This window comes from Callithrix jacchus, chromosome 13, assembly GCF_049354715.1.
Source record: "Callithrix jacchus isolate 240 chromosome 13, calJac240_pri, whole genome shotgun sequence".
In the NCBI taxonomy this organism is placed as follows: Eukaryota; Metazoa; Chordata; class Mammalia; order Primates; family Cebidae; genus Callithrix; species Callithrix jacchus.
The window spans coordinates 78915710-78932415 of NC_133514.1; the positions used below are offsets into that span (position 1 = coordinate 78915710).

General features: G+C 42.2%; 1 long non-coding RNA gene across 1 annotated transcript; it reads right to left on the reverse strand.

Moving 5' to 3' along the window:
* Positions 1-737: 737 nt before the first annotated feature.
* Positions 738-9134, reverse strand: LOC144579047 (uncharacterized). Its single transcript, XR_013525850.1, has 2 exons — positions 3585-9134; positions 738-1001 (listed from the first exon to the last, which is right to left on the reverse strand). It is a non-coding gene; the product is annotated as an uncharacterized LOC144579047 (long non-coding RNA).
* Between the last annotated feature and the right edge of the window lie 7572 nt (positions 9135-16706).

Below are 16706 nucleotides of genomic sequence, written 5' to 3' on the forward strand. Positions count from 1 at the left end.
GAGCTTCTGTACAGCAAAACGAACAATCATTAGAGTGAACTGGCACACAACAGAATGGGAAACATTTTTTCTGCAATCTACCCATCTGACAAAGGGCTAATATCCAGAATCCACAAAGAACTAAAACAGATTTACAAGAAAAAAAAAACAAATTTAAACAAAAGTAGGAGATGGATATGAACAGACAATTTTCAAAAGAAGACACATATGATGCCAACAAACATATAAAAAATGCTCAACATCACTGATTATTAGAGAAATGCAAATCAAAACCACATTGAAATACCACCTCACACCAGTTAGAATGGCGATCATTAAAAAATCTGGAGACAACAGATACTGGAGAGGATGTGGAGAAATAGGAACACTTTTACACTGCTGGTGGGAGTATAAACTAGTCCAACCATTGTGGAAGACATTGTGCCGCTTCCTCAAGGACCTAGAAATAGAAATTCCATTTGACCCAGCAATCCCATTACTGGGTACATACCCAAAGGATAACAAATCATTCTATTATAAGGACACATGCACACGTATGTTCATAATGGCACTGTTTACAATAGCGAAGACCTGGAACCAACCCAAATGCCCATCAACAATAAACTGGACAAGGAAAATGTGGCACATATACACCATGGAATACTATGCAGCCATAAGAAATGATGAGTTCATGTCCTCCTTTGTAGGGACATGGATGAATCTGGAAACCAGTTTCTCAGCAAACTGACACAAGAACAGAAAATCAAACACTTCATGTTCTCATTCATAGGCAGGTGTTGAACAATGAGAACACATGGACACAGGGAGGGGAGCATCACATACTGGGGTCTGTTGGAGGGGACCAAAAGAGGGACAGCGGAGAGGGGGGTGGGGAGGTTGGGGAGGGATAACATAGGGAGAAATGCCAGATGTGGGTGATGGGGGGATGGAGGCAGCAAACCACATTGCCATGTGTGTACCTATGCCATAATCCTGCATGTTCTTCACATGTACCCCAGAACCTAAAGTACAAAAAAAAAGAAAGAAATGTATCAGTTGCCTCTCATTTTGAGAAGGGAAAAACACAATGGCTGTCATTCTTCAACAGAAAATATATTGAATGATATTTTATAATTATCTCCCATTTCTCTGACACAAAGCATGAAAGAATTGGAATATCTCAATTCCTTGCATCAGAGTATTAGAAAAGAAGCATTGTAATAACATCAGAGCAGCCACCTCCAACAGCGCCTGCTAGATTTTAAGTAGAGATTTTCTTCTGCCAACATTATTCTCCATTCCCCTACCACTAGGGAACTGGCTGAATTTTCTTTTCTGTACATAATATTCTTTTTTTTCTGACAAGGTATAATAACTATAGTGTCAAATAGTAACACGTTAGAAGAAATAAACATAACATAGATGAAAGAAGGCTTCAGCATTTGCTGAATATGCCAACTGCACGGGTCCCCAGTGTTCCAGGGTTGATTTACATCATTATTAACTGCTCTTTTCCCCACCACCCCATTCCCTCCCATGCTCCCTGGAGATCCCAGCACAGCAAATGGCATTTACAAGTTCCTGTGAAAGATTCTCCTCAAGCTTCCAGCCCCTATCGACCAGGCCTGGGTCCGTACATCTATATATTTCCAGGAATGGCTTGTGCCTGGTGAACTGAAGCGCTGAGCCGTAAGCCTCACCAGGAAGGACTTGCAGCCTGACTCCCAGAAGATGGTGGCAGTCTTCTGGGGGTGCAAATGGCACGGGCTGTTGTTGTTCATCTGACCCCCTTGCACAGGCACTGAGAATCTGTGGGAAGGGGATGGTCCTCTCAGTCTGACTGGAGGGTCTTATTGTCACTGCTGCTCAGGGCTCTGCTTACTAACAGGTAAGTTCTATAATCATAACAGATAGAGTTTTTAAAAAGAAAAAAAAATGAGTTCTGGTCTCATAACATCTGAGATGGGTAGGGAGAAGCAAAAGAATAAAAGCTTCTTCCTTCAATGATTCGCAAACCACTTGGTAAGTGTTGGCCTTTGGAGTAAGAACTTTATTTTTTTAAAACGTGTGTGTGTGTGTGTGTGTGTGTGTGTGTGTGTGCATGTGTATGTGTGAGTGATGAGGTCTTGCTCTGTGACTCAGGCTGGAGTGTAGTGGTAAAATCATAGCTTACTGCAGCCTTGAGTTCCTGCAGATCAGCTCAGCTGATCCTCCCACCTCAGCTTCCCAAGAAGCTAGGACTACAGTGTGCACTGTCACTTTGCCTGACTATTTTTTTTTTAATTTTTATTTTTTACGGAGATGGGGTCTTATTGTGTTGCCCAGGCTGGTCTTGAACTCCCGGGCTCAAACAATTCTCCTGCCTCCCAAAGCACTGGGATTACAGGTGTGAACCACCATCTCTGGCCTGAATGGGGGAATTTAACACAGGGAATTGGTTCATTAGCTGACAGGAGAATTTATGATTTAAACAGGGGATAGAGGAAAGACAGAGATTAGCCACAGAAGGAAGCCATTCATGCACCAAGGCCCATGAAAAAGTGGGAGTAGAGGGCGTTACTAGAGGCCAAAGCCAGCAGATGCTGGAACTGGTGGGATAGCCTTGGGGGAGCTGGGACCCTAAGGCAAGGGCTGTCTGGAAGAAGCTGGAACCATGAAGGAAAATCCACTGCTGAGATGCAGGAAGCCAAATAGAAGGGCAAAAAGCACCAGGCAGTTCCTTTCCTTCCTCCCTCCAGTTTTCCACTAGGCTTCCCATGGACTATGCCTACTAGAAGCCATGGAGTAAAGAAGACTAGGAAGTGCAGTTCCCTATGGTCAAAAGAAGCACAGAGGAAAGGCTGTGATGGATCTGAGGTGCACCAGGTGCCCAGTCTTTTTCTGTGCTCTGGTTTATAGATCCAGAAGGCTAAGGCCAGGAGGTTAGATGACCATGTCATGAAAAACTCCAGCTTAGCCCTGCTGGCACCATCATACCCTTGGTGAAAAAGAAAGAGTATGCTCAGATATGGGGATGAAAAAAAGATCCCAGAAAGAACTGGGGGAATCCCAAGGGCTGAGAGAGCCACGATGTGAATTTTATGGGCTCTTGGAGACGTCTGGCATCTGGGGTCTAAGGGTTGGGGTTGTCTTGGACAGCAACAGAAATCAAAATCCTCAAATTCCATTAGGAGACCTGAGGTAGAAGTAGTTCATGATAAAGCAGACAGGGAGAAGTCAGACTGGGGTTTCCAGATATACAAAGGTGATTTTGTAACCATATCATATGCTTGCATCGGACAATCTATATGTTTTTTGAACTGCTAAGGCTTTACACTATAATGAAATTGCCCTTGCCTTTCATTAAGTTGGTGGAGGCAGAGGGAAGGGTGTACTGTTGTGGGTTGGGATAGCTTCACGGTTAGCAGTCCAGGCTGGCCTGGGCTGGAAGTCCAACACCGCAGCTGCTGTCACAGTCACAAACATAATCTAACCTTTCCATTTCCTCTTTCAGAAGATGGAGTTGCTTACACCTTCCTCACAAAGCTGTTGTGAGAATTACATGAGACAAATGGATTTAGCCATGAAGCACTTAGCCCAGAGCCGGGCTCCCAGAAAGTGCTCACCTAACGCAGGTCTGGTCTTCCAGGGAGAGAATCTTTCATAGCCTCCAGCAGACCATCCATCCCCAAGGACCTCTGGGAGCCTCCATCCCTAGATGCTGAGCCAATGAGAACATGCAGTGAGGTCTACGGCCATACCACCCTGAATCTGATCTGATCTCGGAAGCTAAGCAGAGTCGGGCCTGGTTAGTACTTGGATGGGAGAGCACACAGTGAGAAATAGTTTCCTTGCCACCTACCTTCACAGCAAGGTGAATGAAGGAGCCCAGAGCAGATTGAGGGTGGCAAATACCTTACCATCCTGTGGCCCCTTAGTCACACACACACTCACACCCCACAAACATAGACCCACAAATCACAGCCTGTCAAGACAGTCTCAGAAGCAAAAGGAGATGAGAAAAATTTACCTTTGCTGACATAATTTACAGCATTCTGATGCTTGTGAAAGCCATGCAGTATCATATGGCAATAAGCCATGTATTATTACATGGAAAAAAAGAAGAAAGATTCTCACAGAGAGAGAAAGCTCTGCTGTGCTGTTCCCACTGTTGAGTAGGCCGCCAGTCACAAATTACATTCAAGTAAAATATAAACAAATGCTTTAACAAACATGTAAGTAAAATTAAAATGTTTTTAAATATTTAAACGCCCAGCGGGATACAGAGGGCATCCGATGAGGGGGCAGCCGAGCACAGGGTCTCGCAGTCCAGGCATCAGCAGGGGGAGGGGTGGGCCTGAGAAGGGAGATTGGCTACCTACTGGGGGATTACCCAAATAAGTGGATGTATCAGGACTCTGAGGCAGGAGAATTGCCTGAACCCAGGAGGCAGAGGTTGCGGTGAGCCAAGATCACGCCATTGCACTCCAGCCTGGGTAACAAGAGCGAAACTCCGTCTCAAAAAAAAAAAAAAGGAATGATGCCAGGTTCCTCATTGCCAGAAAAAGAGAGCTACAAATGAGGAAGGAGACAACTAGAATGAACCTGTGGTGCTGAATTTGGGAGTATCAGTCAGTGTGTGTGTGTGTGTGTGTGTTTGTGTGTGTGTGTATGTGTGTGTGTGTGTAAAGAGAGAGAAATATAGATACAAATGTTTATGTGTGTATAAGAATACATATATATATGCCCTAACTCCGTCCATGTCTGGGATCAGTGACACCCCAAAAGCAATTTTAAATACCAGATTTCACTTTTAAATACCATTTCCCACTAAAAGAACCAAGAGCTTCTTAGAGAAATTACTGGTTCCAGGGCTGGAACAGAGAATATACAAGGTGAACCTGGAGTATCTTGTTGTGCTAGAAAGCAGGAAAATGCAAAAACAATAATAAGGATCTGTCAAAAGGACGACAGCCTAAATACCAAATCCTGGACAACTGGAGCATCAAAATAAATGTCAATGCCTGTAGTTGAACCATTTGGGCTCATCACAATGAGGAGGAAGGCGCACCACAGAGACCATGGTGGAAGGGGGTCTCAGTAAGAAGGTGTCAGGAAAAAAACCTATTATAAGATTAGGCTTTGGTTGGGGAGGGTTTTGGGAGAGCCCAGGAACGTGGGTTCACTGTGTTATACACTGTCGGAAAGCAGGGACGATGCTATGACTGGACGCCTCAGTAAATCTTTACAGAAGAACAAGCTAGGGCAGATAATGCTGGAATGGTCAAGAAGCAGTGGTTCCTCTTATTAGCCAGGAGAGAGGGATGAGAGTGCGGATTGCATCTTGGTTTTGTTCATTCCTAGACAAATTTATGAAGTGGGCCTGTTTTGTCATAGGTTACCATGGTCTCAGAGTGACCCTCTCCAACATTGATGTTGTGTGAGATGATTTATGTCCAACAAACATCTAGAAGCACCAGGCCAGCTTCCAACAACACTGAGTCTGGTTGCAAGTGTCAGACCAGTTCCGATTTCAGGGACTACGTTTTTCTTTCTCAGTACTAATGGGTTTATTTATTTTACTGATGGAGTGAAATAAGGGTCTAGGATTCCAAACAGATATAAAGTAATTATTAACTAAATTGGAAGAATGGTAAGAAATGGGGCTTAAAAATAATTAATAGACTTTATTGTTAGAGCAATTTGAGGTTTACAGGAAAATTGAGGGGAAAGTACATATTCCTGTATTCCCTCCCTCACCCCTGACTGTTTCACCTTTCCCCTATTTCCTATCTTGCACATTTGTTACAGTTGATGAGGCAATATTGACACACTATTTTTAACTAAAGTCCAGAGTTTACATGAGAACTCTGTGTCATACATTTCATGGGTTTTGACAAATGTATAATGACACATTCACAATTATAATAAAATACAGAATAATTTCAATGCCCTAAAAAATCTGTGCTCTCCTGGCCTCAAGGGATCCTTCCACTTCAGCCTCCTTAGTAGCTAAGGCTATAAGCATGTAAGCACGCCAGGCTATTTTTTTTTTAAATTATATTAATTTTTTATTTTTTGTAGAGATGGGGTCTTGCCATCTTGCTCAGGCTGGTCTCTAACTCATGCCCTCAAGCAATCCTCCCTCCTTAGCCTCCTAATGTGCTGGGATTACAGGAGTGAGTCACCATCCCGGCCACCACTAAGTTTCTAGCTTTCTCTGCAGTTTTGCCTTTTTGAGAATGTCACATGGCAGGAATTATATACTATGTGGCCTTTTCAGACTGGCTTCATTCACTTAGTAATATTCATTTAAGGCTCCTCAACGTCTTCTTGAGCCTTGCTAATTTATTTCTTTTTATTACTGAGTAACGTTCCATTGTCTGGATATACCAGTTTGTTTATCCACTCACGTACTAAAGGACATTTTGGTTACTTCCGGTTTTTGGCAATTACAGATAAAGCTGCTGTAACACTTGTATGCAGGCTTTTGTCTGGGCACAAGTTTTCAACTCATTTAGATAAATACCTAACAGTGCGATTGCTGAATCATATGATAAGCCTAAGTTTAGTTAGCTTTGTAAGTAACTGCCAGACTGTCGTCTGAAGTGGCTGTATCATTTTGTATTTCCAGCAGCGATGAATGAGGCTAAACTAAATGACAACTAAATATAATGTGGGATCCTGGAACAGACAGATACTGTTGGTAAAAACTAAGGAAATCTGAATGAAGCATGGACTTCGGTCAGTCATAAGGAATCACTATAGATCCATTAGTTGTAACAATTGGGTCATAGCTGTATAAGATAATAACAAACAGGGAAAATTGGATGTGGAGTCTACCGAATTCTCTGTACTATCTTTTCAAATTTTTTATAAACATAAAAATCTAACAAAATTAAAAGTTTATGTAAATATTAATGGAAATGACAGAATGTCACCATTTTGTAACCACCAAATGAATTTGGATAGCCATAAAGCATCGACAACTTTAATAACTGCACAAAAAGAGACAAGTAGATAAGATATACCTCCTGTAGTCTTGTCAACAGAATTAAACTTGAGTCTGGTCCAGTCTCTGGCTCCAGCTGTCAAATTACAGGCAGTAGAGAAGACAGGAGAATGTTCATCTGCATCATAAATGTTTAACCAACAGAAGCCAATACCACCTATCAATAGTGAAAGAAACTCAAAAATAAAAAACTAGCAAAGAGAATGGACCAATACACTAAAAAATTCCCAGCACTTTTGGGAGGCCAAGATGGAGGATTGCTTGAGCTCAAGAGTCTGAGATCAGCCTGGGCAACATGGTGAGACCTTGTCTCTACAAAAGATTTAAAAAATTAGCCAGGCATGGTGGCACATGCCTGTAGTCTCAGCTACTCAGGAGGCTGAGGTGAGAGGATTGCTTGAGCCCTAGAGGTTGAGGCTGCAGTGAGCTATGAACACACCCCTACACTCCACCCTGGCTAACAGAGCAAGATTCTATCTCAAATAATGCTTCTAATAATAATCCCTCACCATATATGTTTACAATAGAAAGAAGAGGTTAAAAATAATAAAGAAAAAGGCAAAATTAATTTTATTTGGAGATTGTAGAGACATATACCTGGAAAAACCAAGCTAATCAACCAAAAGTTATTCGAAATAAGAGAATTTAGCAAAGTAGTTTTAAAAATTAATAAACAAGATTGTTGCGGATCTCTGAGATGTTGCTTTCTGGCCGGAAACCTCTGTGGCCAGTGGCACCTTTGCTGGAGTTCATGTCCTGCCTCCACGAACACAGACAAGTGGAAGGTGAACAAGATGAAGAGGAGCTTTATTGAGTGTTACAGCTCTGAGGAGACCTGCGGTGGGTAGCCCCTCTCTGTAGGGAGGTCTTCCCCGTGGAGTGTTCAGCTCTCAGCAGCGAGGAGGCCCTCAAGAGGTTGGCTCCTCTCTGCCCACAGGTTGTCCTGTCATCTCTGCAGCTCTCAGCAGAGAGGCTAGCTCCTCTCTGCAGCTGGTTGTCCCCTCTCTCCATCCTCTGCCCTGCTCTGGCTGAGTCCCTGGCTTTTATGGACCTCAGAGGGGAGGAAGTGCCTACAGATTGGTCCATGGGCACAGAAAAGGTACCACAAGTTCCCATTCCAGTCCACAGGACTGGAAGCCTGGCCCCTAGTCTTCAGGCCCTCCCTGCCTGAAGGTGGGGTCTAACCAGGGACCTGCCCCCTTCTGCCCAGGAGCCTTTCTGCCTCCCATGGCTGTTCAAGGCTCCCAGGCTGCTGGCATCAAGGGGCACCTGCAGCAGCACCCAGCCACCTTCAGCTCCATGCCCAGCCACCCATAGCCCCAGCTGCCCTCAGCTTCCCTTAAAATTCTGGAAGGTGTCGAGATGGCAGGGTACTGGTGTGTCAATGCTGCCCTGAGCCTTCCCACACCAGGCTGAACTGTGACAGTCCCCCATCACAAGCCGGGCTCCAATCTCCACCTGGCTCCAAGATTGGAGTGGGTGCTAGGCAGTGGGAGCAGACACCCCCAAGGGGAAAGAGGTGGGGTAGCAGGGGCATCTTCCCAGCCCGAAGGTGCAGACTGCAGAGATGCCCTGGTCTTGCGCCTGGAAGGGAGGCTGCAGCTGCACCTGGACAGCTCCCCAATGCCAGCTTGGATTGGGTGGGGTTCCCACTTGTCCTGGCTCCTGCCCACTCCTGGTGCAGGAGGCCCAGGTCTACAGCCACAGATTGAATGGCTGCAGTTGCACCCGGGAGGGCAGGGATGCTGCCTGCTTCCATCCTGCTTCAGTGAAATAGGAGGTCCTGATCTACAGCTGGGGTTTGGATAGCTGCAGCAGCACCTGGGGAGCTCCTGCCCCAACTCGGAAGGGGCAGAGCTCTCACCAGCTCCACACAGTGTGCAGCCCCAGCCGGCCTCCCTGCTGCAGCCTGCATGATGGCAGTGGCAGACTGTGTGGAGCAGCTGCTGCCATCAGAGTTAATAGCTTTCCTACATGCAATAATAACTAGCCAGCAAACATAACAAAATACAAGATTCCACTTCAAGATGACACAAAAACAAAGTAAAAATGGCTAAGAATAAGATAATTTAAATGCGCAGTATGAAGAAAAATGTTAAATTCTTGACAAAACTGAAGAGACAAATGGATAAATGGAAACATACCCTGTTTGAGATAGGAATGTCTACCATAAAAAAGTATCAATACTTCCTAATTTTATCTGCAAATTTAATGTGACCCGAATAAAAATAGCATCAGTTCAACATCCAGATAATAGGAATTGCAGAAGGAAAGAACAAAGAAAATAGTAGGGAAAAAAAAAAATCAAAGAAAAATACAATTTATTGAGCAAAAATATTCAAGATTGAAAGGGACTTTTGAATTCTCAGGACTATAAAAGAAGAAGGGGAAAAAAAGCCCCACACCAAAGGATATGCCTAAGAAATTATAGAACTAAAGTAATGAAAAGGAAGCTCTTAAAAACTTACAAGAAGGGAGAAAAACAGGTTACATAAAGCTGAGGATAAGAGCTCAGAAAAACACTGGACCGCTCAGAAACAAACCCTGTGAGTTAGAAGATGGAGAAAAACCTTTAAAATTCTGAGGAAAAATAATTTCTTTTTTTTTTTTTTTTTTTTTTTTGAGATGGAGTTTCGCTCTTGTTGCCCAGGCTGGAGTGCAATGGTGCGATCTCGGCTCACCGCAACCTCCGCCTCTGGGTTCAGGCAATTCTCCTGCCTCAGCCTCCTGAGTAGCTGGGATTACAGGCACGCACCATCATGCCCAGCTAATTTTTGAATTTTTAGTAGAGACGGGATTTCACCATGTTGACCAGTATGGTCTCAATCTCTTGACCTCGTGATCCACCCGCCTCGGCCTCACAAAGTGCTGGGATTACAGGCTTGAGCCACCGTGCCCAGCCTAAAAATAATTTCTTATACTTTATATCTGGCTGAGGTATCACTGAAGTCTGGGGGGTAGAATAGTGACTTGTTATTTTTCTTATAAACAACAACAAAACCAGCCTGGCCAACATGGTGAAACCCCATCTCTACTAAAAACACAAAAATTAGCCAGGCATGGTGATGGACACCTGTAATCCCAGCCACTTGGGTGGCTGAGGCAGGAGTATTGCTTGAATCCGGGAAGTGGAGGTTGCAGTGAGCCAAGATCATGCCACTGCACTCCAGCCTGCGCAACAGAATGAGACCCTTTCTCAAAAAAGAAACTTATTTGAGAGAGATCCAAGATGGCTGATTACTAGCAGCTCAGGATTGTAGGTCCCAGTGAAAGCACAGAGAATGAGAAGACGCCACACTTTCAGATGAATTTTTGTTGCTCACAGACCAGGAGATTCCCAGTGGAGGAGCCCCATGGGTCACCAGCGTGTCTCTTGTGGCCGGCGCGGCAGTTCTTGGTGCAGAGTAAATGGGACTGGGTCCCCTTTTGGTCAATGTTTGGAGCTTTGGGAAAGCAGAGTCACCTATTTAGCTGACTGAAAAAGGGACTCAAGAAGGAAGCCAGAAAGCACCATGAATCTTAATGCCGCTGTTTTAGCTGGTGCAGTGGGTTTCTCAGATTCCGGTGCTGGGAATCAACAAGTTGGATGTCCACTCAGAGACCTAATTTGAAAGTCGGTAATTACAAAGACGACAGGTGGATAAATTTACAATGATGGGAAGAAACTAGCCTAAAAAGGTGTAGAATACCCAAAATCAGAATGCTTCTCCCTCTACAGGGGATCACAGTTCCTCATCAACAAGGGAACAAGGCCTGATGGAGAATGAGTACATTCCATTAACAGAATTAGGCTTCAGAAGGTGGATAATAAGAAACTTCAGTGAGTTAAAAAAACATGCTCTAGCCCAATGTAAAGAAACTAAGAACGTTGAAAAAAGGTTTGATGAAATCCTAACTAGAATAGACAATTTAGAGAGGAATATAAGTGAATTAATGGAACTGAAGAATACAATAGGAGAACTCTGTGAAGTATGCACAGGTTTTAACAGTCAAACTGATCAAGCAGAAGAAAGGATATCAGAGGTCAAAGACCAACTTAATGAAATGAAACAAGAAGACAAGATTAGAGAAGAAAGAGTAAAAAGGAATGAGCAAAGTCTCCAAGAAATATGAAACTATGTGAAAAGACCTAATTTACGTTTGATAGGTGTACCTGAATGTCATGAAGAGAATGAATCCAAGCTGGAAAATATTCTTCAGGATATTATTCAGGAAAACTTTCCTAAGCTTGTAACACAGGACAATACTCAACTCCAGGTAATACAGAGAACACCACAAAGATATTCCTCAAGTAGAACAACCCCAAGACACATAATTGTTAGATTCACCAGGGTTGAAATAAAGGAGAAAATTCTAAGGGCAGCTAGAGAGAAAGGTCAGGTTACCCATAAAGGGAAACATATCAGACTCACAGATCTCTCAGCAGAAACCCTACAAACTAGAAGAGAGTGGGGGTCAATATTCAATATTCTCAAAGAAAATAATTTTCAACCCAGAATCTCATATCCAGTCAAACTAAGCTTCATAAATGAAGGAAAAATAACATTTTTCGCAAACAAGCAAGCACTCAGAGATTTCATCACCACCAGGCCTGCTTTACAAGAGCTTCTGAAAGAAGCACTATACAGAAAGGAACAACCAGTATCAGTCATCCCAAAAACTTACCAAAAGGTAAAGAGTATCTCCATAATGAAGAATCTATATCAACTAATGGGCAAAATAGCCAGTGAGCATTAAACGACAATATTAAACTCACAAATATCAACATAAATCCTAAATTTAAATGGATTAAATGCCCCAAAGATACAGACAGGCAAATTGAATAAAAAGTCAAAACCCATCAGTACGCTATATCCAGATCCATTTCATAAGCAAGGACACACAAAGACTCAAAACAAAGGGTTGGTGGAAAACTTACCAATCAAATGGAGAGAAACAAACAAACAAACAGGAGTTGTAACTTTCGTCTCTGACAGAATAGACTTTAATAGTAACAAAGACTAAAAGAAACAAAGAAGGACATTACATAATGGTACAAGGATCAATGCAACAACAGGAGTCAATGATCATAAATATATATGCACCCAATATAGGAGCACCCAGATACATAAGACAAGTTCTTAATGACTTATAAAGAGACTTAGACTCCTGCACAATAATAGCGGGAGACTTTGACACCACATTGTTAATATTCGACAGATCAACAAGATAGAAAATTAACAGTGACATCTATGATTTGACCTCAGACCTAGAACAAGTAAACTCAGCGAATATTTATAGAATTCTTCACCCCAGGTCCAGAGAACACACATTTTTCTCAGTATCATATTACACCCATTTTGAAAGTGACACATAATTGGAAGTAAATCACTTTTCAGCATTTGCATAGCATTTCACAGACTTGAATGAAATATTGGTTGGCTGTCTGTTTGTTATTTTCTTCCCTTATTCCTTCCTGTCTCCACTGTTAAGCACAATTATCGGCATAAAGGAGGTTTTGATACCTATTTCTGGATTGCATTCCAGCCTGGGCAATAGAGCAAGAGCCCTGTTCTCTCTCACCCTTTCTCTTTCTCTTTCTTTCTAAGAAAAAAAAGAGAAACTTATTTTGTTGAAAAGTTCAAACATTTAAAAGTAGAGGCAATCATATAATTAATTCCCATGCATCTAACACACAGGTTCAGCAATGATCAATCATGGCTAATCTTGCTGTATCTACATTCTAATTCCATTCCCTTGTGTCCTACCAGTGTGTCTTCTAAAAGATAAGAGTTTACAAATATAGGAATAATATCATTATTATACCTAAAATAAAATTGAACAATAGCTTCAGATATTTAGTGTTCAAATTTCGAATAGTCTCATACATATCACACTTAAAAAACATCATTTGTTTGAATCAACACACCATAAGTAATTTGCTTTCAAAATCTTTTAAGCTATAGTTTCATCCTCTATTTTCCTTGAAAACTATTTTTTGCAAATGCTTTTCCTCCCCCTTGAAGGGTCCTTCAAGTTTTGAAGAAACCACATTATGCGACGTGTCACATTCTCCAGGTTTTAGGTTATTTTGCCAACTGTGTTTCTGTGGTGTCAGTGTTCTCCTCTGTCTTCTCTATTTTTTGCGAATTAATATTTGGACCTAGAGGAGAACAAGGCACCCTGTTCCCTGGCACCCTTTCTCGGGAAGCTAATGGGGATGTGTCCCACTAAAATGACAGAGTAGACCAAAGACCTGCAATCCAGCTTATGAGAGAGGCAGGGAGGCTTCCAGGGTGATGTAGGGGTGTTTCCAGATGACAGCTGTGGAGCAGATGCTGGGGACAAAGTCCAGATGGGAGCAGGAGAATGGGAAGAGGCCTAAGGAGAATGTTTCCAAGAAAAAACTGAAATTGACCTTATACCTAATGTGTTTGATTATTTTGAGAGTAGATTTTCAATTTCAGGACAGAATTCTGGACCCACTTGGTGATAACCATATAGAAAACAAAGAAATGTAAATATAAATAAACAAATAAAACATTGTATAAGAAAGTAAATATAAGCATAGTTCACGGCTGGTTTAGCCATGAATTATATTTACCTAATCATAATATAAACAGTGAATACTGATTTAAACTAAAAGGGCAATACAAATTTATCACGAGGGTGGGAGGAGAGAATTGTGGAGGTTTGTGTGTGTGTGAGCATGATGGAAGGGGTACAGCTAGCAAGCCAAATACTCACCTTCCATCGTAGGACATTAATCAAAAACACCTACAACTAAAAAAATCCAGGAGGATTAGAGGCTGCGTGTGTTGACTCACACCTGTAATCCCAGCACTTTGGGAGGCCAAGATGAGTGGATCATTTGAGGTCAGGAGTTCCAGACCAGCCTGACCAACATGGTGAAACCCCATCTCTACTAAATATGCAAAATTAGCTGGGCTTGGTGGTACATGCCTGTAATCCCAGCCACTTGGGAGGCAGATCAGGCAGAATCACTTGAACTTGGGAGGCAGAGGTTGCAGTGAGCCAAGATCACCCCATTGCACTCCTTCCTGGGCAACAAGAGAGAAACTATGTCCAAAAAATAAAGAAGCATTAGAAAAGGCAGATGCAGTGGGCTGAGTAAAGCCCACCATGGATATCCAGGTGCTCAGCCCTGAAACCTGTGAAATTTACATAATATGGCAAAGGGGACTTTGCAGATGTACTTTAGTTTAAAATCTTAAAATGAGATTTTCCCAGATTATCTAGTTGAACCCTAAATATTATCAAAGGTGTCTTTATAATTCGACTATGATAGAGCAGAAGGTGATGTGACCACAAAAGCAGAGATTGGAGTGATGGGGCCAGGAGCCAAGGGATGCTGACAGCCTCTGGATATGGAAGAGGCAAGGAACAGATTCTCCCTTAGAGCCTTCTCCAGAAACAGCCCTGTTGATACCTCAATTTTAGCTCCTTAAGACTCATTTTGGGGTGAGCACAGTGGCTCACACCTATAATCACAGCAATTTTGGGAGGCCAAGGTGGGTGGATCACTTGAGCCCAGGAGTTCAAGACCAGCCTGGGCAAACTGGCAAAACCCCATTTCTATAAAAATAAAAATAAAAAATTAGCTGGGCATAGTGGCACGTGCCTGTAGCTCCAGCTACTCAGGAGGCTGAGGCAGGAGTTGCTGAGCAGACAGTTGCCCTGCTCACTGCAACTCTGGGAGGCAGATATTGCAGTGAGCAGAGATTATGCCACTGCACTCCAACCTGGGTGATAGAGCAAAATTCTGTCTCAAAGAAAAAAAAAATTTATTTTGTTTTTTCAATCTCCACAACAGTAACAGAATAAACACGCTGTTTAAAGCCACCAACTCTGTGACAATTTGTTGTGGCCACAGAAAACGAAAACAGCATATTATTTAAAAATTTGAAGGTAAAAATCAGAAGCAGCACCTAAAATATTGAATGAGGATGACTCGAGGGCTGCATGGGATTTGATATGAATGATTTTTATTATAAGCTTGGTGATACCATCTGACTTTTAAATATGCACATGCATTACATTACACTGAGAAAAATGAAAATGCGACTTAAAAAAAAATATACCAGACCAAATATAAGTAGAGTTTTCCCAGTAAGTTCTGATAAATACTCAAGGAATATTCTTATACACATGGTTCCAGAGAGTAGAAAAAGGACTCCCTACTATTCAGTCTGTGTTCCAAACCATCTCCCAGGAACCACTTAGGCGACCACCCTCGCAGCTGTGTTTGAGAAATGTGCCCCAGGTTCCAGGGCAAGTCTGATCTTACCCTGCCAGAAATGTCCACCTAAGTCAGCCCCATCCAGCCTTCCATCCTTGCTGTTTTTTTAAAAAACCATTCATGTAGTCATGCATGGATAAAACTTATTACTAGAATGAGATAGAGCTCAGCAAAACTTCTTGTTCATTTTCATCAGTGTAAGTATGGATTATCCTTAGTCACATAAATAAGTAGATGGTAACGGGAGGAGATGTGTTACAGCTATTCACTCAATTCTTTGAACTCCTTCCAATGTTATGCCAAAAATCACAAAGAAACATATCACCAAATAATTGAAATGTAGAACTTTACAAAATTTCCCCATCTGTAATATGCCAAGTATTAAAATATTTCTCCTCTATTGAATTAAAATTATAATTATTAGTAGTATGTATTTTACTAAAATGATATGTCATTTTATGTATTATGACTTTTTAAAGCAGTTATTAAACATAGAAAAATTAAGAAAGTCACTTCCAAAATGTTACTTTCAATAATTAGCTTTCAAAGAATTGATGCAGGCATTATGTCACCAGGAAATTGTTAAAGTTTTCATTTCAATATCATACATATTCTGTATGACAAAGAAGTACATCGGGTGATGAATAAAGCTTAAGTATTTTATAATAGGATAAAAAACTCGGGAAAATAGAATGGAATGGGGTGCTGGAGACTGATGCTTGGAGCTGGAGACCAGGATCTGGGAGCTGAAGAGTCTAGGGGTTGGGGGCTGGTGGCAGAAGACCCAAAGCTGGGGACTTGGGGTCCTGGCGTATCCCTTCTCTACACCCAGCTTTCTTACCCTAGGCCTCCATTTCTTTTCAACATACCATTTTTCAAATGTTGCTGAAAATGACTGTTCTTTTTTGCCATTTTTCACACTAATTTTTCAACATGTTCTTATTCTTTCATTATCCTTTTCAAATGCTGAGGGCTTTTTACTGTTACAAGAACCTTGTTGCTCCTCAAATATGACTTCTTTTTTTTGTTTTTTTTTTGAGATAAGATCTCACTTTGTCACCCAGGCTGAAGTGCAGTGGCATGATCACATCTCACTGCAGCATCGACCTCCTGGGTTGAAGCAATCCTCCCACCTCAGCCTCCGAAGTAGCTGAGATTATAGGTGTGCACCACCAAGACTGGCTATTCTTTTGGCTTTTTTTTTTTTTTTGGTAGAGACAAGGTCTTGCTATGTTGCCCAGGCTGCCCAGCGTGATTTGAGACAGCATTCCCTCTACTGCCTAAGATATTTACACCTACCTGCCTAGGACCAAAACCCAGAGACACAGGCATTATATTTTAAGAGTCTAGGGTGGCTAGGTACAGTGGCTGCCATGTAATTCCAGCACTTTGGGATTACAATCTCAGCTCCAATCTCACTTGAGGCCAGGAGTTCGAGACCAGCCTGGCTGACCTGGCAAAACCCTGTCTCTACTAAAAATACAAAAATTACCCCAG